This window comes from Phoca vitulina, unplaced genomic scaffold, assembly GCF_004348235.1.
Source record: "Phoca vitulina isolate PV1807 unplaced genomic scaffold, GSC_HSeal_1.0 scaffold23, whole genome shotgun sequence".
Classification (NCBI taxonomy): domain Eukaryota; kingdom Metazoa; phylum Chordata; class Mammalia; order Carnivora; family Phocidae; genus Phoca; species Phoca vitulina.
The window spans coordinates 2314773-2340667 of record NW_022589726.1 but is presented as its reverse complement, the minus strand read 5'-3'; the positions used below and the strand labels follow the sequence as shown (position 1 = coordinate 2340667).

General features: G+C 37.6%; 1 protein-coding gene and 1 pseudogene across 2 annotated transcripts in view; one reads left to right on the top strand and one right to left on the bottom strand.

Annotated features, from left to right (window-relative positions):
• TRHDE (thyrotropin releasing hormone degrading enzyme) overlaps positions 1–25895 on the top strand; it is a 371263-nt gene that overhangs the window by 62292 nt on the left and 283076 nt on the right. The window lies entirely within an intron of this gene.
• Positions 13278–13401, bottom strand: LOC116642668 (annotated as a pseudogene).

The window sequence follows — 25895 nt, the reverse complement described above, 5'->3', positions numbered from 1 at the left end:
TACATAAAACCCTCTGTGGTAATGGCTCCGATAGCAAAATCTGAGTATATGCCAGGCACTCTGCTCAGCACCTTAAATCTGTTATCTCATTTAGTCTTTAATGTATGGTGATTAACATAACATAATAAAAAAAAAACAAACAACAACAACAACAAAACAACAAAACAATAATCTTTACAGAAAGTTTATTGGATGTCATTTATCCCCCTTTAAATGCCCAGCTTTGGGCTCCTACAAGCCAGAGGACTGGCCAAAGCCATAGACATAATTAGTGATGGAGGCAGGATTTGAACCCAAGTGTTGGTCTCCAAAATCCATGCTCTAATCACCACACCACAGCATGTCTTGGTGTCTTGTCTTTATAAATGGCCTGACTCAAATTTTTCACTTGTTCTTCTATCCCAAGAATGGAGAACACCTCTGAAGATGATAAATTTTATTTACTTAGCAGGGATCGTGCAAATATAAGACAGCTCTCTCAGTGAATTTTACCCTGACAGAAGGACATTTCATTACTCTGCCATCAGAGTTATGAATTATATCTGCTATGGAGCTGCTTACGTGTCATTTTGCTCTACTTCTGGTGTCCGAAATAACTGTGAGATATAGACTTTCTGGGTATTGGGTATGGCCAAGGACGCTGGGCAGAACTTCATGGAAGAGGTGGGACTCGAACCAAAGAGGTTGGCCAACCCAGGTTTTGATGGGGGAACAGGTAGGTTATAGGTGCTCTATACAATGGGCATGCATTTATGTACATGTATGGAGGAAAATGGCCCAGTCTGAGGGAAGGGTGTGGGGGAAAATCAAAAGGTAGGGATGGTGAGTCAAATATGGATCAGTTTGATGTTCAGGATGCGAAGTTGAGTTTAAAAATGGTTTGACCAACCCTATATAAGAGAAAAATTGAGTTGAGATGAATGTACTTGTCTATATTCTTTTCCCCTTCTTTAATTATGTCTCTTCCATGACTATTCATTCCCAAGATACTTATTGAGCATTTACTATATGCTGGGCAGTGGGCCAGGCACTGGGCCAAAGTGAGGTATGAAAGACCGACAGAGACACTGCACTTGGAGAGCTTCCAGTGTAGCCCCTTGCTACTCAGTGCTCTGGCAGTTATCAACAGTAGGCATCACCTGGGAGCTTGTTAGAAATAAATCATCTCAGCTCCGGCCTAGACTGACTGAGTCAGAATCTGCATTTAAGCAAGTTTCCCAGGCGATTTATATGGACGTTAATGTTTGAGAAGTACTAAACAGTTCAGCTTTTAGGACTTTTCTCTATTCTTCTCATTCACCGAAGTTATTGTCTGTGAAGGATAGTCTGAGTTAGGAGAAGATGAATACATTTCCAAGAATGAACAAAGGAAATAGGAACATATAAAAATATGAAGGAAATAAAGTCCTGATGGTCATCTTGTGCTTGATTAAATGTCTCTAGTATTAGGGAGGATGCTCATTACCTTATTATCTCCTCTTCAGCTTCTACGTCAGGGCCAATCACTTTGCTGGTGCCCAGTGAGGAGTGATGGATTGTTCAAATGGTGAGAAATGATTAAAAATAAAAAAGAAAATAGAAATTATTTCTGAGTATTTACCAATATATATTAATGTCTTGCCTGTGATACCTAAAGCTAGGACAAAAATTGTAAGGAATGCTACTTTTAGCAGATTTGAAAGTTGTCTGAATTGAGGAATGTTAAAAATTCAGAATTTGGAATAAGAAAGAGGTAATCCAGGTGAAGATAATTGAGGTCTAGTTTTAGAAAAGAAGGTGGTTTGGGGAGATATTGTGACGAATTTGTGACAGTAATGGGATTAAAATAATAGCTCTACACTCCTGAAGATTTCTTGTTCCATGCATTAAAAATGGATGGACATGGGCTGAAGGGACCCAGTAGGTGGAAATTCACAAACCTTGATGATTAGGTATGTATTAGGTCAGGAATGCATACCTGTGCCATTAGTAAAAATCTTGTTTGATCCTCTTGGCTATGTAACCTGGATACAGTTCTGAAGATAGAACTGGGAACAAAAATATCAACACCACCAAACTGAGTCAGTGATTTGGATTTGGGGCTGAGATGAAGGGTTATTTTGAAACTTGGTCATCTGTATATTTTTTTTCCTATGAGTGGATAGTCTTTTTATTGGAAATCTTGTTACTCAAGAAACATAGGTTTTTAAAAAAAGCATTATTACACTGGATAATTCAAATTTAAGTGACAGTGCATGGAGAGAAGTGATGTTTTATGGTCCAGATATTTGGGGATTGAAGTCAACCTTTGATTTTTCTATCGCTAGTGGAATGGTATAATTTTAGGTTTATTCAGAGTCCTCTGAATGACTTTTCTAATTACTCTTTCTTCTTTTAATTCTTCTAAAGTGGAAAGAGAAGACAGCAGTGGATTCTATGGTTAGAATTGTATTTCAAGGGGCACGGTGTAAAATAATAACATTATGGTGCTCACAGAGAGCAAGAATCTCTGTGTAATATATTGTTCAGCAAATCATTCATCATCATAATTGCCATGCTCGACACTTTGCTCATTTGTAGATTTTTCCTTTCTCGCCAGAATTTTTCTTCAGTAAAAATGATTTAAAGAGTAGCTATAGGGTTCAATCCTATCCTTCATGATAGAACAGGGACAAGAACAGTGTTTTTTTCAAATCTACTTCCACTCGAATTCTGGTTTATTATGATTGCACATTCCTCAGGAGCTTGCCAATCACAGAGCATTTTCTTTATTTTCTCTTGGGGGCAAATTCCATATTCTGTCGAGAGGTTTCAGGAAGTAGACCCTGTGACTGCTGCATAGCCTTTCAATGCCATTTTGTATCTATTTTAGGAAGACTCATTCTTTGAGCTGCAGATGTGAAGTTCAAATGAACCAGTGGGCACACATCTGTAATGTTAGAAATTACTTTGGCATTTAGGCATCTTTTATTTCAGTCTTTTCTTGGATGGGCCAGAGAAATAAAGACGATGGGACTTAAAACAAGTGGCTTGGTACCAAACACTAGACTACATTCTGGGATGCTTCTTCCCTTGTTTCCTGCCGGCCACCTTCCGGCACACACACAGTGGCCGCTAGACTATGAACACCCGGAAGGCAGGGACCGTGTCATAATCATGTAGGTCTGTCCCATAGAACCTCATGTATAGAGATTCCAACATGAGCATCTATCAAATTGAGCTTATTGAAGAAAAAATGTAGTAAAACACTTTCCAGAGACTGTGGCAGCAATTCAGAATATTCCGTTTTATATTTTGGGCAATAATATTTTTAAGCCAAAAACTGGAGACAATTGTTTGATGAGTGGGCAGAATATTTGAAATCAGAGCTGCCTTGAAAAACCTAGGGTGGATGATTGCCCTGTCTGTATCTCTGTTAAAGAATAGGTTCATGAGCAATTATTTCCAGAATGCTTAGTGAGCAAGTGGGATAATACATTTAAAACATTAAACAAAGAAGTGAAATATGTAAATTCAATGTGATTTTCTTTAGACATAAGCACATCCAGAGTAGTCAGGAATGGAGTGGAATGGGAGCAAAAGGAAAGCATTTATGGTGAGGCTGGAGATCGTTTATTTTAGGGGTTCATAAAAGGAAAAAATAGCTTTAATATTTGTTAAGAACTGACATTTGTTATCTCTTCTGAAACCCTGTAGATAGGTTGTTTTTTCCCCCAACTTTATTGAGAAATTATTAACAAATATAATTGTATATATTTAAAGTGTACAAGGTGATGATTTGGTATACGTTATATATATTGTGGAATGATTAGCAAGGATTTTTTTTTGTCGTTTCTAATTTTTTATTATTATTATATTTAATTGTACTAAAATACACATAAACCTCATCATCTAAACCATTTTTTAGTGTACAGTGGCATGAAGTACATTCACATTGATGTGTAACCATCACCACCATCCATCTCTGGAACTTCTTCATCTTGCAAAACTGAACCTTTGTACCCATTAAGCAGTAACTCCCATTTCTCCCTCCCCCTCACCCCGGCAATCACCATTCTACATCTTTTTCTGAATTTGACTACTTTAAGTACCTCATGCAAGTGGAGTCATACAGTATTTGTCATTGTGTGACTGGCTTGTTTCACTTAACATAATGTCTTCATCCATTCTGTAGCATATGTGAGAATTTTCTTCCTTTCTAAGGCTGAATACTATTCCCTTGTCTAGCTTATTTATCCATTTATCCATGAATGGACACTTGTGTTTCCTTCATCTTTTGGCTATTGTGCATAATGATGCTATGAAGATGGGTGTTCAAATACCTGTTCAAGTCCCTGCTTTCAGTTCTTTCAGGTATACATCCAGAAACGAAGTGCTGGATCATATAGTAATTCTATTTTTAATTTTCTGAGGAACCACCATACTCTTTTCCACAGTGGCTGCATTTTACAATACCACCACCAGTGCACAGGGGTTCCAATTTCTCCATATCCTTGCTCGTACTGTTTTCTCCTGTTTTGTTGTTACTGCTGTTTTTAATAGCCATCCTGACAAGTGTGAGGTGGTATCTCATTGTGGTTTTGATATACATTTCCCTAAAGACTAGCGATGTTGAGCATCTTTTCTTATTGGCCATTTGTATATCTTCTTTGGAGAAATTATTGGCCATTTGTATATCTTATTGGCCATTTGTATATCTTCTTTGGAGAAATTCAAAAGACTATTTGAGTCCTTTGCCTATTTTTGAATAGGGTTGTTTGTTTTTTTGTTGTTGAGTTGTGGGAGCTCCTTATGTATTCTGGATATTAACCTGTTATCAGATATATGATTCCCAATGAGTGGGTTGTTTTCTCATTCTTTCATTCAAAGGACATTTGATAGTACCCTTTGATGTACAGAAGGTTTTTTTTTTTTTTTTTTTGATGTAGCCCTATTTATCTATTTTTTCTTTTATTGTCTTTTGGCACTCCTATCCAAGAAATCATTGCCAAATCCAACACCATGAAGCTTTGCCCCTATGCCGTCATCTAAGAATTTTATAGTTTAGCTCTTAACATTCTGGTCTTTGATTTATTTGGAGTTGATTGTTGTGTATTGTTTTATTATGCTTGTTTTACTACTGGGAAACTGAAGCTCAGAAGAGGCTATTTGACCCAAAAGCCTGTGTTATTTCTACTCCACACTCTTCTTATGGTAGAGCACTGTAAAATCTCATAGACTAACCCAAGAAAGTCAGCAGCTTGTAGAATACCTCTTAATCCTCAAAATATCCATATTAATTACCTATGAATGAATATCATTGGAATTTCCTGAGTACTCTTTTCTGATATTTAATTGCACTAATATCTTTTCAGACTCAGGTCAAAAGATTGGTCCCTTCAGGAAGCTTGCTTTCGCTGTACCTCCTTCCCGGGTTAGATTAGGTACCTATGGCATGTTACCATATTGTGTTTTAGTTATCTCTCTCTGTGTCTGTCTATACCAAGGGACTAAGCTCCTAGCCCCTTATTACTCAGAGCCCCTTATTACTCAGCAGCATCGACATTACCTGTAAGCATGTTAAAAACATGGAATTTCAGGCTCCACTCCAGAACTACTAAGTCAGAATCTGCATTTAAGGAAACCCCCAAGTGATTTGTTTGCACTTGGATTGAGAAGCACTCTCCTAGCACATGGTAAGCACTCATTTGAGCAAATAGATGCAAGAATAAATGATATTTAAAATACATGTAACTTGGGTGCCTGAGTGGCGCAGTGGGTTAAGTGTTAGGTTCTTGGTTTTGGCTCAGGTTGCAATCTCAGGGTCCTGAGATTGAGCCCCACTTCTGGCTCAGCACTCAGTGCAGGGTCCTCTTGGATTCTCTCTTCCTCTTCCTCTGCCCTTCCCCCTGTGCTCATTCTCTCTCTCTCTCTTTTTCTCTAAAATAAATAAGTAAAATCTCTGGCGTGCCTGGGTGGTTCAGTCGGCTAAGTGTCTGACTCTTGGTTTTGGCTCAGGTCATGGTCTCAGGATCATGAGATTGAGCCCCACTTGGGGCTCTGTGCTCAGCGTGAAGTCTGAGATTCTTTCTCCGTCTCCCTCTGTCCCTCCCTGGGCTCACACACATGTTCAGGTGGTCTCTCTCTCTCTCTAAATAGAAAAACAAAAAACAAAAAAACATGTAGCTCAGTTCTATGCTTGGCTTTTAGAAGGGTATGGGTGCTCTGACTTCCTGGAGTGTAGAAGTGTGTGCTGAGAGAGGTCCTACTCTTCTGCTTCTGCACCTGCTCTTTATAGTCCTGGCCTGCATGGCTAGAGAGAAAGAGAGATAGTCATGCTCCTCATGCAGGATAGACTAGCTACAGGCACCTACCTGTCTAGTGCTCTGTCCCAATATATCCCAGGCAGGAGCAAACAACTCTCAATATCAACATGTTTTGATGCCAAAAAGAAAGGAAGGGAAAAGTAAATCTAAAACTTCGTTTTTAGACTTGCTGCAGAGACAACGAATAGTTCTTCTCCTTAATTATTTATGGTGTTACCTTGGTGGTATTTATAGATTATGATCAGGTTCCCTCCTTGAAGCTCATTCTCTAGACTGTATAAATTTAGTTTCCCTGAGTGTGTCTCATATGTCTTTTCCTCTGAGCCAAGCCTGAAATGCATTCTATTCCCCTTTGCTTGCTCTGTGATTTATCTGCATTATTCCTAAACTGCTGGAGTCAGAAGAGTTCCTGCTTATGGTCTTTGGCTGGTTTAGATTCACTGCTGTCTCCCTGGTTTCACATGCTGTTCCTAATATGCATAGCTGAGAGTTGCACTGGGATTATTACTATTTTTTTATGGTCAGCCTGGTGCAAACGTTTCAATGTAGTAGGGTAGATAAATACACTGTTTTCCTGCCGCATGGACTTGGCTGTGCTTAAGCATGATGCTAAGAACTCTTTTAGGTAGGAACTTGAGATTGTGAAAACATATCAACAAAATCAAATAAATCCTCAAACAGATCCTGGAAAAAAATAACTTGTAGAAATTTCAGATTGGTAGGAATTTTCTGCTAATTGGAACTTGTAAATATGTTTCAGATGACTTTTTAAACAAATGTCACTGTGCTGCTTATGTTTTCACACAGAGCATTGGAAAGGAATGTGTTTTCTCTTTCTCGGGTAAACTTATTTATTAGATCGATGCCAGGCTTTTCCTCTGAAGCTTTTTATTGCCAGTTTGGGGCTTTATTCCATCATCCCACCTCAGGCAAAAATCCTATTGTTTTCTAACTAAGGATGGTGGTGATTGTTTTTTTGCTTGGCAGTTGTTACACCAAAGATCATGGTTTATTGTATAGATAAAATGTGACTTCTCCAATTGGGTATTTCCTTCTTGTAGCACTTACCTGGTAAATTTTAAAGAATTGACCTTCAGAGTTTGGAATTATTGAAAGTAGAGGAAAGTATATTTGAGTATCAGTGTATTCCATATTTGAGCATCAGTGTATGAAGGTATCAGAAGTCATGGGTCAGGAGTTAGGTACAGGTTCTAGCTTTGGATCTACCATGTGCTAGTTATATGACTTTGCCCAAGTCACTTGTTTATACTGAGGATAAATTTCTGCTTCACAATACTTTAAGGAGGATTGAGTGGTTGATGTATGTAAAGCCCTTGGCAAACAATGATGAGCCATAAACATATCAGATGTAGCAGATGATGACGAAGATGCTGCTTTTGCTCATGGTAATGAAATTTATGTCCCATAAGGAAGACATATTCTAAATGAATTTTGTGAACTTACAACATATCTTTAGAAAGAGCTACTAACAAAAGGAGGCTATTAGTATATGACTTTTTTCTCTCCCAAGAATTCCAGGATTTAACAACATAATTTGAGTTCTTTAAAGAGGAAAAAGAATTTAAACGTTTTTTCTTTTAGAATTGGCCTTCCATTTTTTCATAATAGCCAAACCCTGAAATCAGTCAAGCTGTCCTTCAGTAGATGAATAGATAAATAAACTGCAATACCTCCAGACGATGCAATATTATTCGGCATAAAAAAAAATGAGCTATCTAGCCATGAAAAGACATGAAGGAATTTTAAATACATATTACTAAGTGAAAGAAGCCAATCTGAAAGAAGCCAATCTGTATGATTCCAATTATATGGCATTCTGGAAAAGAAAAAACTATGGAGACAGTAAAAAGATCAGTGGTTGCCAGGGATTGGGGGGTGGAGGTGGTAAAGAGAGCTAAATAGGCAAAGCAGAGAGGATTTTTAGGGAAGTGAAAATACTCTCTGATATTATAATGATGGATATATGTCATACATTTGTCTAAACCCATGGATGCACACCAAGAAAGAACTCTAGGGTAAACTATGGCATTAGGTGAGAAAAAATTGGCCTTACATAGGAGTAAAGGATAATATTAAGTTGAATAAATTCAGTCTACCTATGTTTTCAGTAGAATATTTTTTGAAATGAAAATTCTAAAAATAACTTTTCTCCTTTAAGCATTGACTATTGTGACCTGGTGTATGACAAATAACTCCCATCAACTGAACTTCCGGCATGGTTGAACAATTCCCTATCTAGATGCCAACCTTCTGCATATCTCTTCATTTCTTGAGACACTCCTATAACATTTTTACAAACTTTAACCCTGTTAATGGTCTTACATACTTTTATTCAATTTTCACTAATTATTTTTACTTCCCATTTTGCTGAAAATATTGAAGCTTTTACCTTCAAATTACCTCCTCAAATTACCTCAATATATTTTTCTTCTTTGAATCAATACTAGCTTTTTTGTTGTTATCATAACAAATGAAGTATCATTCCTTATTTCCTTATCTTCAAGACGATTTCAGTCTACACATGCCACAACTGTCATTCCTACTATGTACCTCCTCTCTAAAGAATGTCAGCCTAGACCTGATGTGTTACTGCAACTCTATCTTCCTCTCTCTGGCAGGACTTTGCTTCCATTGTTATCATTTTCATGAGACTCTTCTATTTCTCCTTTATTGATTTTGTCCCCTCTGCCTGAAAACAGACATCATTATCCATTGGTTTGTCATTCCATCCATCCATCCATCCATCCATCCATCCATCCATCCATTTATTCAAAACTAAATTATTTTTTTCAGTATTTTAAGCATTGCATTATTTCCAAATGAACAAGACACAGTCTCTCACTATAGTGGATACTGTGGTGCTTACCTATCCCCTTGTTGCTGAGGATACCTGCTGCTAAAGGATCATAGTTAAGTCCCCCTTGGGAATTGCCCTTGGCCACAGGTATCCTTCTCATTCCAGGTTTATCTCCTTGGGAGGTGAAGGGGGGTTGGCAGTAGGAGAAGGGACAAAATAAATAACTGGTTCATATAAAGAAAGCAAGGCCTACTTACTCCCTTGCCTCAATTTGTGACAACTCTGAAGAGCCACCCCAGCCCCAGAGGGCCCTCCTGCCCCCTTGGATGGTCTGGAGCTTCAGGTCCATCTGGTTCAACTGCATTGTAGGTCAGCCTCTCCCTCTGTCCAGTCCTGCCTTCCCTGCTTCCTTACAGATATGTTTTTTGAGAATGCATCCCAAGAGACGTTATGTATGCAGTTCTCACCCCTGAGAGTTGGTTTCTAGAGAAACCAATCTAAGATGCTGTTTTTCAAGAGTTCATACTTTAGTTAGTATAAAAGATTGACAAGAAAACCAATCATTAAAAGTAAATATGGTAAGCACAATGGTGAACCTGCAGAATTGTGTGAGAATTCGCAGGGAGGGTAAAAGACACCTTGGATTATGGGAATCCAGAAAACAATAAAGAAGTAAGGATTGATGGCCTGACACTTGGCGTGTATAGAAGCTAGCCATTTAGATGAAGGGGGTAAAAGCAATCCAGGCAGCTGGATGTTTTTGCTAGGAGAGCTTGATATATTTGGGAAACCCTAAATAGAAATTAACTCTGCATAAAATGAGGGAAAGGGCAAATGGAGTGATTGAAAATCATGAGAGGGCATCTATTGTTTTATTCTTGTCCAGCCTCCATTATTCTTTCTTCCAGTATTAACATTTTGAGTTGCTATGAGGGGCTGTTTTAGTTCAGTTTAGATTTGGCTACAAGTGATGGAAACCCCATAAATAATAGTGGCTTTAACTAGAAATGTGTCTGTTTCTCTCTCACATAAGAGAGTATAGAGGTAGTCAAGCTAGTGCTGCTGTGGTGTTTCATGGTAGCAGAGACCCAGATTCATTCCATGCTATTATTTCACTAGAGATGGATTCTCCATTCCCAAAGCCGCTTGATGTCCAAGATGCCTGCTGGACCCATCTATCCCTTCAGCATTCCAGCCAGCAGAAAGGAGGAGGGGGAGAAAAAAACATGCCCCCATCTTTAAAGATGCTTCCTGAAGTTGCACACGACAACTTCAAGATTTATGCTCCCTTGGCCAGAACTCAGTCACATGGTCACACTATTTTTGGGAGGATAAAAATGTGGTATTTATTATAAGAGACTGTGTATGAAGTAAAAAAATATGATGAAAAGATACAAAATTGTGACTAATTAGTGTTCTCTGCCATGGAAACTGTCACCTCACATCGGATACAGTCTTGTTAGACACCAAGGAGTGGACAGATGATTTAAAGCTGCTAATCATAGGCTCCGTCCATGATATTTGTATATCATCTGAATGACCCAAAGACTGACATGATTGGTATTCTGAAGAGACCATCCATGTGTTCCTGCATCTGGAACCTCCTTTTCTAAGCCTATTTAATAATCTTTTCTTTGATTTTGTGAGCCACCCTGTGTCTTTCCTTAGTTAAAAGTTGTTTCTGTTACTTGCAAAAAATTTCCTAACTAGTATGCCATATTAACTGCATTAAAGGATTCAGACATAATTCTAGAGATGAAAGAGTACATTGATGAATTTTAAGCAGGATAGGATGTTATCAGATTTTTGTCTTGGAAACATTTTTTTAAAACCTTCAGAATTGGATGAATTGGAAGAAGTTAAGATTGGAAGCAGAGGGAGGTCTAAAACTAGTGCAAGAATCTAGATGAGAAGTGGCCAGGGGCTCAACTTAGAGATGCCAATAAGGATGGGGCCAAGATGCAGTATTTAAAAGATATTTGGAAGGTAGAGGCCACAGGATTTAAAAAACTGCACATCTATGGACCAGTAATATTCATTAATAAAAGATGAAGCTAGTGTTTACAAAGACAGTTCTAAAAGAACCTAAAAACAAATGAAATACAGTATTTATTTAAACTCCTGGTCTTATAAATTATGGGTATATGTTCAGAAAGAGAAAATATTTGAAAAAGGTTTTGAAAGTACTGGTCTACAGAAATGGTGAGTTACAAAACAGCAGGAAGTGGTAAGTGGTAGAAAGGATTAAAATACAATTCAAAATCAGTGCTCAAGATACAAATTTGAGTAGAAAGAAAAGACTTTAGAAAGTCCCAAATTTCTGTAAATATGGAGCTATGTGAAATAAAATTGGAGCTCATTTAGAGAAAGAGTTGCCAGTATTTGGTATTTATCTTTCTGAATTGTTAATATGTTTTATTGTCATATTTTGATTCTCTTCACTTACTTGCATCATTGTACAATAACCTAACTTAAAGAAAACTTTGGATGTAACCTTTTTCTTAAACTGGCAAATACTTGAGAAGTGTGGTGTAAATAATATGAGTTAAATCTACCAGTGCTACAGACTTGTTTCAGTTCACAACTAATCATTTCTTCTTAGATGTATACCCTAAACTAATTTTTAGTGTTTTGAACTCTTGGAGAACAGATAGGTTTTCAAGAAGAGAGAAGTTCCCTGTATCTACTAAAAAGCAAGGAGTATATCTTTGAGTATATTCTATTCCTAAAGAAAGCATTAATGAAGAGAATATGGTTAGTGTAGGTGATTGAGATGTGGAATTGGAAGAATCAATATTTTTTATTTTCATTAACTTGTGAGGTAAGCAGTTAGTGAAAAAAAGAGCACCATTTGAGCATAATTTATGTATTATATAAGTAGATTTAGCTAATACCTCTGAGGAAGAGTTAGTTCTATTGTCTTTCTTAACATTAGAGGAAGATGAAGCTGAACATACAGGAATTAGAACACATTCATTGCTTTTCTCTATTATAGTGGCATTTAATATAGTTGTTTGAACATGATTCTCAGATAGAAAATTTTTCCTTCATTTTTTGGAATGCAGCCATTGTAACAACTAGGCTTTGGGATATGTCAGTTTGGGCTGCTATAACAGAATACCATAGACTGAGTGGCTTAAACAACAAACATTTATTTCTCATAGTTCTGGAGGCAAGGAAGTCCAAAATCAAGGTATTGGCAGATTGGTGAGGGCCCTCTTCCTGGTTTGAGATGGCAGCCTTCTTGCTGTATTTTCACATGGTGGAGAGAGATAGAGCTAGCTTTCTAGCCTCTTTTTATAAAGGGACTAATCCCATTAAGACAACTCTACCTCATCTAAACCTAGTTACCTCCCAAAGGCTCTACCTCCAAGTTATCATCATGTTGGGGGTTAGGATTTCAACATATGGATTTGGAGAGGGATACAACATGCAGCCCATAACAAGATATTATTTAATTTCAACAATGATGCTAATAATCACAGCTAACATACAGCATTTATTAGGTGTCAGACAGTATTCCAAGTGCTTTACATGTAATATTCCCAGTATCCCATGAGGTAAATCCTATTACTATCTCCATTTTGTAGATTAGAAAAGTGAGGAGTAAAGAGGTTATATAACACAGCTAAAAAAACGATCAGAATCAGGATTCTAATCCAAGCAATAAGGCTCCAGAGTCTGTGGTCACTGTGCTATCTAAATAACATATATTGGAATGTCAACCACCCCCAAAGAAGAAATCAGAGAAAGTCACTTCGTTGTATAAATATTGATTTGCAAACTTAACTGTTAAGATTTACATTATTCTTTTTAAAAATTTTATTTAAATTCCATTAATTAACATATAGTGTATTATTAGTTTCAGAGGTAGAGTTCAGGGATTCATCAGTTGCATATAACACCCAGTGCTCATTACATCAGGTGCCCTCCTTAATGCCCATCACCCAGTTACCCCACCCCCCACCTCCCTTCCAGAAACCCTCAGTTTGTTTCCTATAGTTAAGAGTCTCTTATGGTTTGTCTCTCTCTCTGATTTTGTCTTATTTTATTTTTCCCTCCCTTCCCCTATGATCCTCTGTTTTGTTTCTTAAATTCCACATGAGTGAAATCATATGATAATTGTCTTTCTCTGATTGACTTATTTCACTTAGCATAATACCTTTTAGTTCCATCCATGTTGTTGCAAATGGTAAGATTTCATTTTTTGATGGCTGAGTAATATTCCATTGTTTATATTAGCAATAATCGCGCCTCGGATAAACCTCATTGGCTATGATACTGCCACTGCGCAAAGCTTATTCCATTGTTTATAATTACCACATCTTCTTTATCCATTCATCTGTCAATGGACATCTCAGCTCTTTCCATAGTTTGGCCATTGTGGACATTGCTGCTACAAGCATGGGGGTGCAGGTGCCCCTTCGGATCACTATATTTGTGTCCTTTGGGGAAATACCTAGTAGTGCAATTGCTGGGTCATAGGGTAGCTCTATTTTTAACTTTTTGAGGAACCTCCATACTGTTTTCCAGAGTGGCTGTATCAGTTTGCATTCCTACCAACAGCGTAAGAAGGTTCCCCTTTCTCCACATCCTCACCAATATCTTTCATTTCCTACCTTCTTAATTTTAGCCATGCTGACTGGTGTGAGGTGGTATCTCATTGTGGTTTTGATTTGTATTTCCCTGATGACAAGTGATGTTGAGCATTTTTTCATGTGTCTGTTGGCCATTTGCTGAATATATCTGTGAAGTCCATCTAGTCTGGTGTGTCATTCAAAGCCCTTGTTTCCTTGTTGATCTTCTGCTTAGATGATCTGTTCATTGGTGTGAGTGCGGTGTTAAAGTCCCCTACAATTATTGTGCTATTATCAATGTATTTCTTTAATTTTGTTATTAATTGGTTTATGTAATTGGCTGCTCCCAAGTTAGGGGCATAAATATTTATAATTGTTAGATCTTCTTGTTGGATAGACCCTTTAATTATGATATAGTATCCCTCTTCATCTCTTACTACAGACTTTGGCTTAAAATCTAATTTGTCTGATACAAGGATTGCTACCCCAGCTTTCTTTTGATGTACATTAGCATGATAAATGCTCCATCCCCTCACTTTCAATCTGGAGGTATCTTTGGGTCTAAAATGAGTCTCTTGTAGACAGCATATGGATGGGTTTTTTTTTTTTTTTTTTCTATCCAATCTGTTACCCTGTGTCTTTTGATTGGAGCATTTGGTCCATTTGCATTCAGAGTAATTATTGAAAGATAAGAATTTAGTGCCATATTCTTAACTATAGTTTACAACAGTCCATATTTTCTTGTCTTGGGCCAGGTGAAATTAACAAACATATTATCTGTTACTTTAAATTTAATTTTATGTGCCCTTCTGCTTACTGTGTCCAGTTTATGTTGTCAGTGTCTGTTGTTTGAGATAGTTTATAACTGATGTTTGATTGGCACTCTTCTCAATGGATATACTGTCTTATAGGTTTTTTTTGAAGAAAAAAAAAGTAGCATGACTAGGGATATGGTATAGAGAGACTTAATGGATCTAAAGTAAGGGTTAAGCTTCCTAAAATATCTTCTAGCTCCTTGACTCTAAAAGCTCCTTCTCAGGGCTGGAGAACTGATTGCTAATATACCTTGGAATAGGTCATTTATATTGTATTGCTTTCACTGAAAACTTACCTTGTGGTTGTTATTCTTGTTTGTCTAAACCAGCTTTACAGTAGAATCATATTTAATTTCCTTGGACTATATTGATTACTTTTCTTATAATTTGTTGTCATTGGACTTTGCTTTTCAGTACAAGATTTACTGAACATATGGCCAGATTAGATGGGTTGCTTCTTTATTAATATTTCAATAATCATTTTATTGGAATTTATTGCAGGTTAAACACTGATTCAAATACATTATTGCTTTAGTGGAGTAGATAAAGAGCTATTATTTGAGTTCTATGATATGAACATAAACTTTTGAAGCCTAAGTTTTTGCCTTTCTAAAATGGCATAAAATAATAGGACCTAGATCTTAGAGTTAAAGTGTGAGAGGATTAAAATGAGATAGTCTCTGGAAAGCACCAAGCACAGTGCCTAGCATGTGAGTGCTTAGCAGATGTTGCTCCTATAATTATTATGTATAGTATCTTATTTAGTCTCTGCAGCAAGGTGAGATTTATTTATCCTCCCTACTAGGAAACTGAAGTCTGAGGAGCTTAAATGTCTTGTCTAATACCATGTAGCTAGTAGGTCATGGACCAAGCACTGGTGCCCATACAGTTCATTTATTCATTAATTCAAATCAAGCTTTTGAGTCTTACTGTGTGCCAGGCCCTGGGTTGGATTCTGGTGGTAAAATGATGGAAATAAAAGGGCATCCCATGCAAGTGAGCAACATGAGCAAGGGCTTGTTGGTCAAACAACATGTTGTGGGAGGTGTGAGCATTGCAGGCAGTCTGCTGCAGTTGCATGCAAAAGGCAAGACAATTACAGAGAGTGGTACGGGGCCTGGACTGCCCCTAGTCTAGTACCTGCAGAACTGTGTCAGGGTACAAGCTGAAGCCATGCCCAAGCTCCCAACTGCCATCTGCAGATCTTTTGTCTTTCCACTCCTTGCTTAGTCATCCTGGCTTATGGATGAACACCGTTGCCCACATATCTGTCCCCTAAGGATGCACACCCCAAGTAGCATGATCCCCTCTTGGAGGAAGGATCAAAGAAGAGGCCAGTGCTGGCCCTAGTAATGAACTCTGGGCCTAGTAGTATGTAACATTTAACAACTAGCTTTGAGGAATAGTTCTGTAGCTTTTGGGTATAGTTCCTGCATGCATGGTGATTGATAATTTTATTTATGTTAATGAGTAAGGTGAAGGTGAAATAGTGAAGTGGAACTTCACTTGTTCCTCAATGACATGGTGACTTCATTGCTAAATTATATAAGTTTTTGAATAGTGGATACATTATTTTTTAAAAATATCTTATTTATTTGAGACAGAGAGAGAAAGAGAGAGAGTGGGTGGGGAGGGGTGGAGGGAGAGGGAGAAGCTGACTCCTCACTGAGAAGGGAGCCCGATGCGGGGCTTGATCCCAGGACTCCGAGATCATGACCTGAGCTGAAGGCAGTTGCTTAGCTGACTGAGCCACCCAGGTGCCCCGTGGATACATTATTTTTTTGTGCCTACGTGTAATGGCTAGAGACACAGTACGTGTTTTTTTTTTTTTAAGATTTTATTTTTTTATTGTCAGAGAGAGAGAGAGAGAGAGCATAAGCAGGGGGAGCAGCATGCAGAGGGAGAAGCAGGCTCCCTGCTGAGCAGAGAGCCCGATGCGGGACTCGATTCCAGGACCCTGGGATCATGACCTGAGCCAAAGGCAGACTCTTAACCGACTGAGCCACCCAGGCGTCCCAGACACAGTACATGTTTAAGTTTACTCTGCATTATTAACATTTTCTCCATCACCTTCTTATGCCTAAAGAATCAAGAAAACATTAAATGAGTCCTGATTTATAGCATTTGCTGATTTCTCTGGTGTAAATACTCTCACCATGACCAATTTTAAGCTACTAACATGATGTATGCATGCAAATTTGGGAAGAGATGTGAGTAGCACACTATTGTAGAGTAGAATCTATCATACAGATACATAGACATAAATAACTTCAAATTCATAAATAATAGCAAAATGATTAAGAAATTATGAGTTTTTAATATTTATTATATTTGTTTTCAATATAACTTATTTAAGTTTGTGGAATTTATTTTTAATTATGAGCACTTTTAATATCCTGCTTACTGAATTTTGGAAATTTAATAGTGGTCTTTTGTGAACCAGTAGAAGCCAGATCCAGAACACCATTGTGCTGTTTGGGCATGGAATTCTGGGTTTTTGGGTATCTAAAGCATTGTCTAATGGGGTGGAGTAATGTGTCAGCTTCCAAGGGGCATAGCTCCTTGGCCCTTGAGGAGAGACACAGGTGGAGAAGAGGAAGAGAGAGGTCCTCCAAAGCTTAAGGCCAGTGTAGGGGCCCTGGTCCCTCATCAAAAGACAATTCTGAAGCCAGATCACAGAGTGCCTTCTAGTATGCTTTTGATACTTCTCAGTGTTTAAGGAACTAAGTGTTCCTTAGTTGAGTGAAGCTACAGCATAAGCATAACATATCTTGGAAAAGATTCCATCATTTTCCTCTGCTATTATGGGCCAGTCAGTGGACATCGGGACCTGTTGTAGGAGCCAGCTCCAGCAAACCAATGTTTGGGCTGTTTGAGCATGGGATTCTGGATTCTTGTATATCCCCAACAAAGAATCAATGGGTAGCTCTGAAGAAATGTTAAATTTTGAAAGATCTGTGAGGGTAGAGAGGTAGAGAGAGACCTTTACTCAGGTCTGCCATTAATGGCTGTGGAAGTTGTCTCCTCATAAAAGCATCCAGCCAAAATCGTGGATATGCAGGCTGAAATCCAGTTGGTGCACCCTTACCAAGTGTAATTCTTCTGCCCAGATAGAACCAATGGAGTTGTCTGCCCATGAGTTGTAGTTTTGTCTAATTGTTCTTTTAGGGGAGCATCTTTGTATTAATTCATCCTCCATAAGGGAGCACCATTTTGCAATTTGCCTGGAGATGGCCCCTCTTTTCTCAAGCACAAGATACCTTTTGTGCTGCTGTACTAACATATGTGGCAGCTGTATCCCTTGTTTACTGCCGAAGGTCCGGTACCTAACTTAGGGTCTGGCATATAGAAGGCACTGAGTAAATACTTGTTGAATAAATGAATGAAGAAGTACAATGACATGTAAGATTCGTATTTCAGAAAGACCTCCCTTGGCAAGTGTGTAGAAGATGATGTATTAGTTTACTAGGGCTACTGTAACGAAATAGCACAAACTGAGAATTTTAAACAAGAGAAATTTATTGTCTCATGGTTTTGGAGGCTAGAAGTCTGAGATCAAGGTGTCAGTAGGGCAGTACATCCTCTGATGATACTAGGGAAGGATCTGTTCCAAGCCTCTCCCTTAGCTTGTGGTAGTTCTCTGGCTTGTGCCAGGATAACTCCAGGCTCACATGGTTCTCCCTGTGTATGCATCTGTGTCCAAATTTCCCCTTTCTCTAAGGACACAATAACATTGGATTAGGGGGCTCACCTATTTCAACATGGCTTCATCTTGATTAATTACATCTGCAACACCCTTATTTCCAAGTAAGATTATACTTTGAGGGTTAAGACTTGAACATACGAGTTTTTGAGGGATGTAAGCCCGTAACAGTGGCTTCAGAGGGGACAAAACTAGGAGCAAATAGAAAAGTCTAAGTGAGAGATACTGATGTTCAGGACTTGAGTAATATGAATTGGGGTGAGACAAGGATCTTTCCATTCTAAAATCAGTAATATATTTATTCAAAGTGGAGGCCATTACGATGTTTTGTTGAATATTGTATGTTCTTTTTCACTATGTAACAAATTATCTCAAAAATCAAGTGGCCTGACACAACAGCATTCATTAACTCACAGTGTAGCTGGGGCCTCCTTTGGTTCGGGGTTCCTCATGAGGCTGCCCATCAAGGTGTTGGCAGGGGCTACAGTCGTAAAGGCTCGACTGGGGTAAGAGCCACTTCCAAGTGACTCACATGGTTATTGGGAGGATTCAGTTCTTTGTGGGGTGCTGGCATTGGCTGGAGGCTGCCCTCAGTTCTATGTCCTATGGGTCTGTCCGTAGGGCATCTCACAACATGAAAGCTGGCTTTATGACAGTGAGTAAACTAAAAGAGCCAGGTAGATGCAAGACAGAAATCATAGTCTTCTGTAATCCACTCTCAGAACTGATAGCCCATTATTTTTGCCATATCCTGTGCATTAGCAGCATGTTATCAGGTCCAGCTAACACTTACGGGGAAGCAATTACCTAAGGCCATGAACACCAGCAGGCAGAGGTCCCTGGGGACTGTCTTAGAGAGTCTGTCTACACATATGTTTTGTTTGTGTGAGTAAAGATTTGCCTTGAAGTAGTTGCTCAACTTTTTAAAAGTTTATATGTGCCAGTCATCTTGGAATTTATTTCTTTAATCCCATTAAAGTAGTAGAAAGCTTCTGTTTTCTGGTTTCATTCTCAGTGTGTATATGCTATGTCACCTCTCTTCTGCATTACTCTGGACTGTTGATAAAGCATTTACTCACTTTGGTCCCTGATGGTGGCCTTGATCTTTTCTGTCTAGGAGGAATGCTATGTGAGCAACTGTCTAATTGATTCAGGTTATTTTTCTCTTTTTTGCTGTGTACTACTTTAAAGAGATTGTTCAAGGAGTCATTACAAGTCTTAGTATATTTAAGTATACTGAGGGGGTCAAATCTCTCTTAATTTGTCCCACTCTTCATAGTGGAGACAACAGGATTCTTTTCCAGATTAAATGTTGTTTGGAGTAATTTCACAATGGAAATGAAAACCTGGAATGCTTCACATCAAATTTGTGGTGGCTAATACAATACTTTCTTAAACTAGAAATAAAAATGCATTTTAGTACACTTCAATTGACATGCATTCTTTTGAGATCTATATACCCGGAGAAGTATGTTAGTACTTTGATGGATCTGTATTGCCAGCATAATATCAACTGTACAAATTTTCTGGAATTTTTTGTGACTTTAAATCATTTATTTCTATATTTGTTTTGAGTTAAAAACATTTTGTTTAGTAGAGGTCTTTTTTGCTAATAGATTTTTTCCAGTAGGATATGGTATATGGAAAGTTTGATTTTTTGTTTCCCTATTTCATGGTTAATGGATTTTGCTTTTTCAAGCTGAATTGTATGTCTTTCCCCTCTGACATGTTTCTAGCTTCAGGGAATGCAGTCCCCTCTGGTCCATTAATATTAGGAACCATCAGTAATGTAATCCTGTTTCATTTCTACTATGGATTTTATACCGTGGTTATGACTTCTCATACATAAAGTTGAGTTTAGCAAAGCATGCAATTTTACCATTTTTCCCTATGAATATCTTTGCATTCCTAAAAATGCTAACCATATATATCAGAAATTCATTTGCTCATACAAATATTCTGCAATCATCGTGGAAATACATAGTTTTATTTCTAATCTGCCTGACTTTATTTTGTTTTATTGCCCTTATTAGACAAATAGGTGTTCTCTATGCCTCTGAAATTCCTAAGCATTTTATGGCAATCTTGAAAGGAATATCACCAGCAATGCTGTTATTAGAGTGACTTTATTTGATGCCTGGGAACAATGAACGCAAACATCATTCATTTTTTTCTTTCCTCTGTTTTACTTTTCCTAAGAGGATTTTGTTACAAGGTAATTGGCGTTGTTTTGGCTTGTAGACAGATATATACCCTTACAGTGTCCTGAGTAGTAAGACCCTGCTTACTTTATACTGAGGCCTAATTGTTGAGGATGGTAATTTGTGAGTATAACTAATTGCATGTGCAACTCTGATCAAAGAAGGCCAACCTGTGTGGCTTTGGAATTGACTTTGATGTAGAAGAAGAGTGTGGACTTTGAAGTGAGAAAACCTGGTTTAGGTTTTGGCCTATAATTTCCTAGATGTATGACTATAAATGAATCACTTCTTTGGATCTTACTTGCCTCATCTGTGAAATGGGAATGGCTGTCATGCATTTCTCATTCATGATTGTTAGTTATCCACCAGAACATGCTTGTCTTGACACAAATCTGAGAGGTAATACAAAAGTAGAGATACTGGATTCTTCAGTTGGTGGAATATACCATTTTCCATATACCATGTATTTTTTTCTTCAGAACTACAACTTACTCTTTTATTTAACCTACTCAACAAACACATATGCAAACACCACTTCACACCTTCTCCCTCCACTTATTCTCGCTGGACTTACCTAATTCTTTAAGTCTCTAATTTCATGGTTAATTGCATCTTTCAATATTCCAGGAGACAGAAGATCATTGGCACAATTTTTTCCCTCTTGAGCATCCCTCCTTCTTTGGTGAATGGCCATGCCTGGAGGCCAGTGGGAAACATAACCGTGGTGACAGCGGTGATGATGATGATAGCTGCCGCACACATCTCCCTGTGCCATGCACGTTATATATGCCAACATATTATATACTGTGTAATATAATATAGAACATGATATATTTTATATTAATTTTTTATAGGAAACTGAGGCTTGTGTAGGTTGAATAACTTGCCGAAGGCCATATAACTAGTAGGTAGTAGAATATCAGATTGATACCAAAGCCCATTTTTTTAAAAGATTATTTATTTAGAGAGAGAGAAAGAGGGAGAGCGGGGGTGGGGAGGGGTGGAGGAAGAGGGAGAGAAAACCCAAGCAGACCCCCGCTGAGGACAGAGCCCTGAGCCCCATGAGAGGCTCGATCCCACGACCCTGATATCATGACCTGAGCCAAAACAAGAGTCAGACTCTTAGCCGACTGCACCATCCAGGTGCCCTCTAAAGCCCATGTTTTTAACCAGTGCCTGCCTGTTCTGATGTATGAGCCCAGAATTCCAGCAGATGGTTATATGCTAATTCTACTTGGCTAGGTTAGGATCTTCTAGGTACCAAACTCCCTTATTGAAGTTGCTCATGAGAAATGAGGTTTGATAGAAAAATGGGTGTACAGATGTATCCTAAAAGTTAAAACTGAGTGTGTTTTCAGAATATATGAATGGATGTTAACAAATAAATCTAATAGTCCATTTAGAAGAGAACGTGGCAAAAACTCAAAACATCCATAGTGGTTATGGCTTAGCAAGAGAGACAAATGTTAATCTGGAAATCACACAAACACACAAAGGTGAAATTACTCTGAGGACAGGATCATGGTCAGTGTTTGCTATGAGAATCTATAGTGAAAGAATCCAAACCTAGCCAAAAAGAACTATCCATATGCATACAGTTGACTGTGAACTTGAATGAAAAGTTGTAGCAGAACCTTTAAAACATGTTTATATTTCTGTCATATACACCTTGTTCAACTAATAGTCGACCCAAAGGAAAAGATGAGAAATTTCTCTAAATTTTTACAAGTAAAAGACTTTATAAATTGGAACAAATCCTTAGAAAAGAATGAAATCTTGGCAAGTGGTCATCCTATGTGTGATAATCTGACATGCTGAAGAGACAAGCAAAATTAAGAACAATGAAAATAACTTACGTCCTTCAGGGTTAAATAGGATCCTACATTGGTCTGGAAAATCAGTTCTGCCATGTCACAGAAGCGTAGATTACAGAATATCTCCAACTAAAAGTTTTATTGTAAATGGCCCCAAAACGATTTCTTTAATGGATACATGAAAAATTCTGCCTGGATATCCAAACAGTTGCAAGCATTTAATCTGCAGGATGTGACTGACTGGCAGCCATAATAGAGAAAGCAGTACAATGCCTGAAGATTCTTGGAGAAATTATGAAAGAGGCTTTGTTGCCTATTCTATTCTTACTTAACTCATCCTATTGATTTTGCCGCTTCAGTATCTCAAGACTCACTATACTTCTCTTCATCTCCATCACTAGTGCCTCAGTTCAAGTTACTACTGTCTTACCGGGACTATGGAAACATTTTTATTTGCTGCTCCTCCAAGTCACCCTAAATTAGAGCCTTCTTTTTTAAATCCCACCACTGGCTTTCCATTTCACTTACAGAGTAAACCCTTAAGATAGACAAGTAGCCCAGCACATTCTGGACACCTCCTGGCTTTGCCCTCCCTCTCCTTTATACACTCCCTTCCTGCCATAGTTGTGGACTCACCACATTCCCTTACATGATAGAGTTCTGAACATGCTGTTCCCTTCACCAACTTAACTCATCTTCTCCCTACAGATACTGGCTCAAGGAGGCTTTCTCTAAGCTTCCATACTAGGTCAGATTCTTGTATTATAGACTCTTCCAGGAACATTGACCATGACCCTGTCCTTCAGAATAATTTCACCTTGGTGTGATTTTCAAATTAACATTCTTCCCTGCTAAGTCAAAACCATTAGGGATGTTCAGTTTTTGCTCATAATTGTAACTCCAGAATGTTCATTAAACATAAACTGAATGAATCTGCCTATCAGCTTTGGAATTTTTTGAAGAAGAGGAGATTTGGGCAACTTTTCATAATTGTGTCTGTTTTACCTACTAAGAATATTACTAATGCAGATAGAAACAAGTCATTCTTCACCAAGATGCCTTCTCTATCAATGTGTGAATTCTTATCTACATCATTTCCATTAAAAATAAAAAACATACAGCAGCATCAGGTATTAGAAAGCCATTGGGGTGGCAGGTGAAAGTGGTGGTGATTGGTCATCATTTCTCTATCTTATTTAGCTATGATTTCCCACCCCCATTTTTATATAGATTGCCCACCTTCAAGATGGAGACAATTACTTTTTTCTTCACTGATACTTTTTAATCTCTGCTTAAAAATATGATCGAGTAATTATAGACTTCCTATATAGATCTGAACTGAGCAGTTTACTAGCCACTATGTTGTCAGTTTGTGTTATGTCTTGAGTTGCTAGGAAAATGGTCACAAATTTTGGGGCTCTCCACAAAGATTTCCCTTAAACACTAGTTCTATCAAATGTTTATTAGTGCTGTATTTTGGAGTTTTCTAAGATTTTCTGTGTGTTTTTCTAAATGATTACTAGAATTTTATTAAAAGTGGCCCTTTAATGGTGATAAATAGTTCCTTTGGTAGTCTTGCAGAAAATTATACTGTTTTGGCAGCCCATTGTAGGGATTGTTCTAGTTAAATAATGAGTTTGAAATTGAGACAAACTACTTGTCTTTGATAGGATTTGACAAAATCAGTAACTCTTTGTACTCTCTGCTTTTCTAAAAAATTGCCCAATAAAAACCACAAATAGAGAATTGTTTAAATTTTTCACTGTGGAGCTAGCTCTTTTCCCCCCTACAGTTGTGGGTTTGTGTGTTATTGACTTAGAAAAATGGAATATAAATTAAATTTTATTTAAAATTTATTGACCATATTAAAAATACATTGAGATTCAACATTTTGTTCACAAAAATGACCCAGCAATGCAGTGAGCAGAAAAAGCAAACAGTTGGAGCTCTGTTAAGACAAAACTGGCATGTTTAATCTCTGATCACTCACTCACTTATTCATTTAAACACATTTGCAAGGAATTGATATCCAGAATATACAAGAAGCTCATGTAAACCAGAAAGGAATATATGGAAAATATAATGGAGAAATTATTAAGGGGTATAAATAGACAATTTACAGAAGAGGAAACTTGAATGAAAAATAATAGTAAATTATTATAGTAAGTGATAGTAAGAGCCAACTTTTATTGAACACTTCTTTGTGCCAGATTTTCTCTTGGTGCTTAATTTTTAAACCATTTAATTTCTCATTAAAGAAGTATTTTCATCCTTAGTTTATAGAGGAAACAACTGAGTCATAGAGCAATTAATGATATACTTATGACTACTTGGATGCTAACTGGAAATCTGGCTTCAGATCTCTCATATTTTTATGGATATTTGATCTTACTAGTTAGCAGAGAAATATATATTAAAATAATAATCAGAGATATCTTACAACAATCAGATTTTCAGAAATGTGAAAATTAGATAATATTAAATTCTGGGTGAGGATGGGAAGATGGAGCCCTCTTCTACTATTGGTGGGGGCATAGGCTGGTATGGCCATTTCAGAGAGCAGCTTATAGCTCTTAGGGAAATTGGGTATGCTAATCCTGATGTCCCGGTACTTCTACCCTTGGGCATGTGCCAGAAAGAAAATATCAAGTCAATGCATGTGGAGACAAACCCTAGGATGCTTATTGCCTCGATGTTGGGGTTGTGGGGAGTTGAAAGAACCATGGCAGGTTTTTTTTTCTTTGTAGTTTCAAGTTTTTATTTAAATTCCGGTTATTTAACATATGGTGTAATATTAGTTTCAGGTGTAAATTTAGTGATTCATCACTTACATGCGGCAGTTTTTTTTTCCCCTAGGTGAATTGATATCTTGGCATATTTAGAGGATGGTATAATATGGAATACTCAGAAAAAATTAACTAGATTTTACAGTTAGAAACATGGATAGATCTCAAAATTAGTTGAATGGACAAACAGTAAAAGTAAAAAAGAGTGAGATGATAACATAATATCATATATAAAACATTAAACATACACTACTGTATGTATTCCTGGATATTGTTACATGTAAAAACAGGTATGGTAGATGGATAGAAAGTACATATGAGTAGTTACCAATAAGGAGAAAAGAATGGCCTTGAGAATAGGGAATACAGGGGGAAATAAAAATAAAACCAAATATAAAACAGAAGAGGAAACTTTTGCAGATCACTGATGCAAGCATGACATGACATAAGCTCAAAGGAGGCAGAAATTTAGTTTATTGCTGTATCTCTTTTGCCTCAGTACTTGGGATATAGCAGGTGCTCAGATAAGTAAAATGGGAATGAAGACTGGATGAATAAATAAAGAAGAATGATCAATTTAGTTCCATATACCTGGGAACCAATCAAAACTATTGCCCTACCCCCAATTTCATATTTTATAACTAAATACATACTACATATAGGCAGTAGGCCAGTTGTTAGAGAAACAAAAGTGAATCTAATGTATTTACTTTTGCCCTCTAGGAGCTCATAATCTGTTTGAGGAGACTGAGTGGAAAACTATTAGTAATGTCAAGTGTGATAAGTACTACAAGATAGGAATTTGCAGATTAAGGTGGAAGCATGGAGGAGAAATGCTGGGGTATCCCTCCCTTCCTTCCTTCCTTCCTTCCTTCCTTCCTTCCTTCCTTCCTTCCT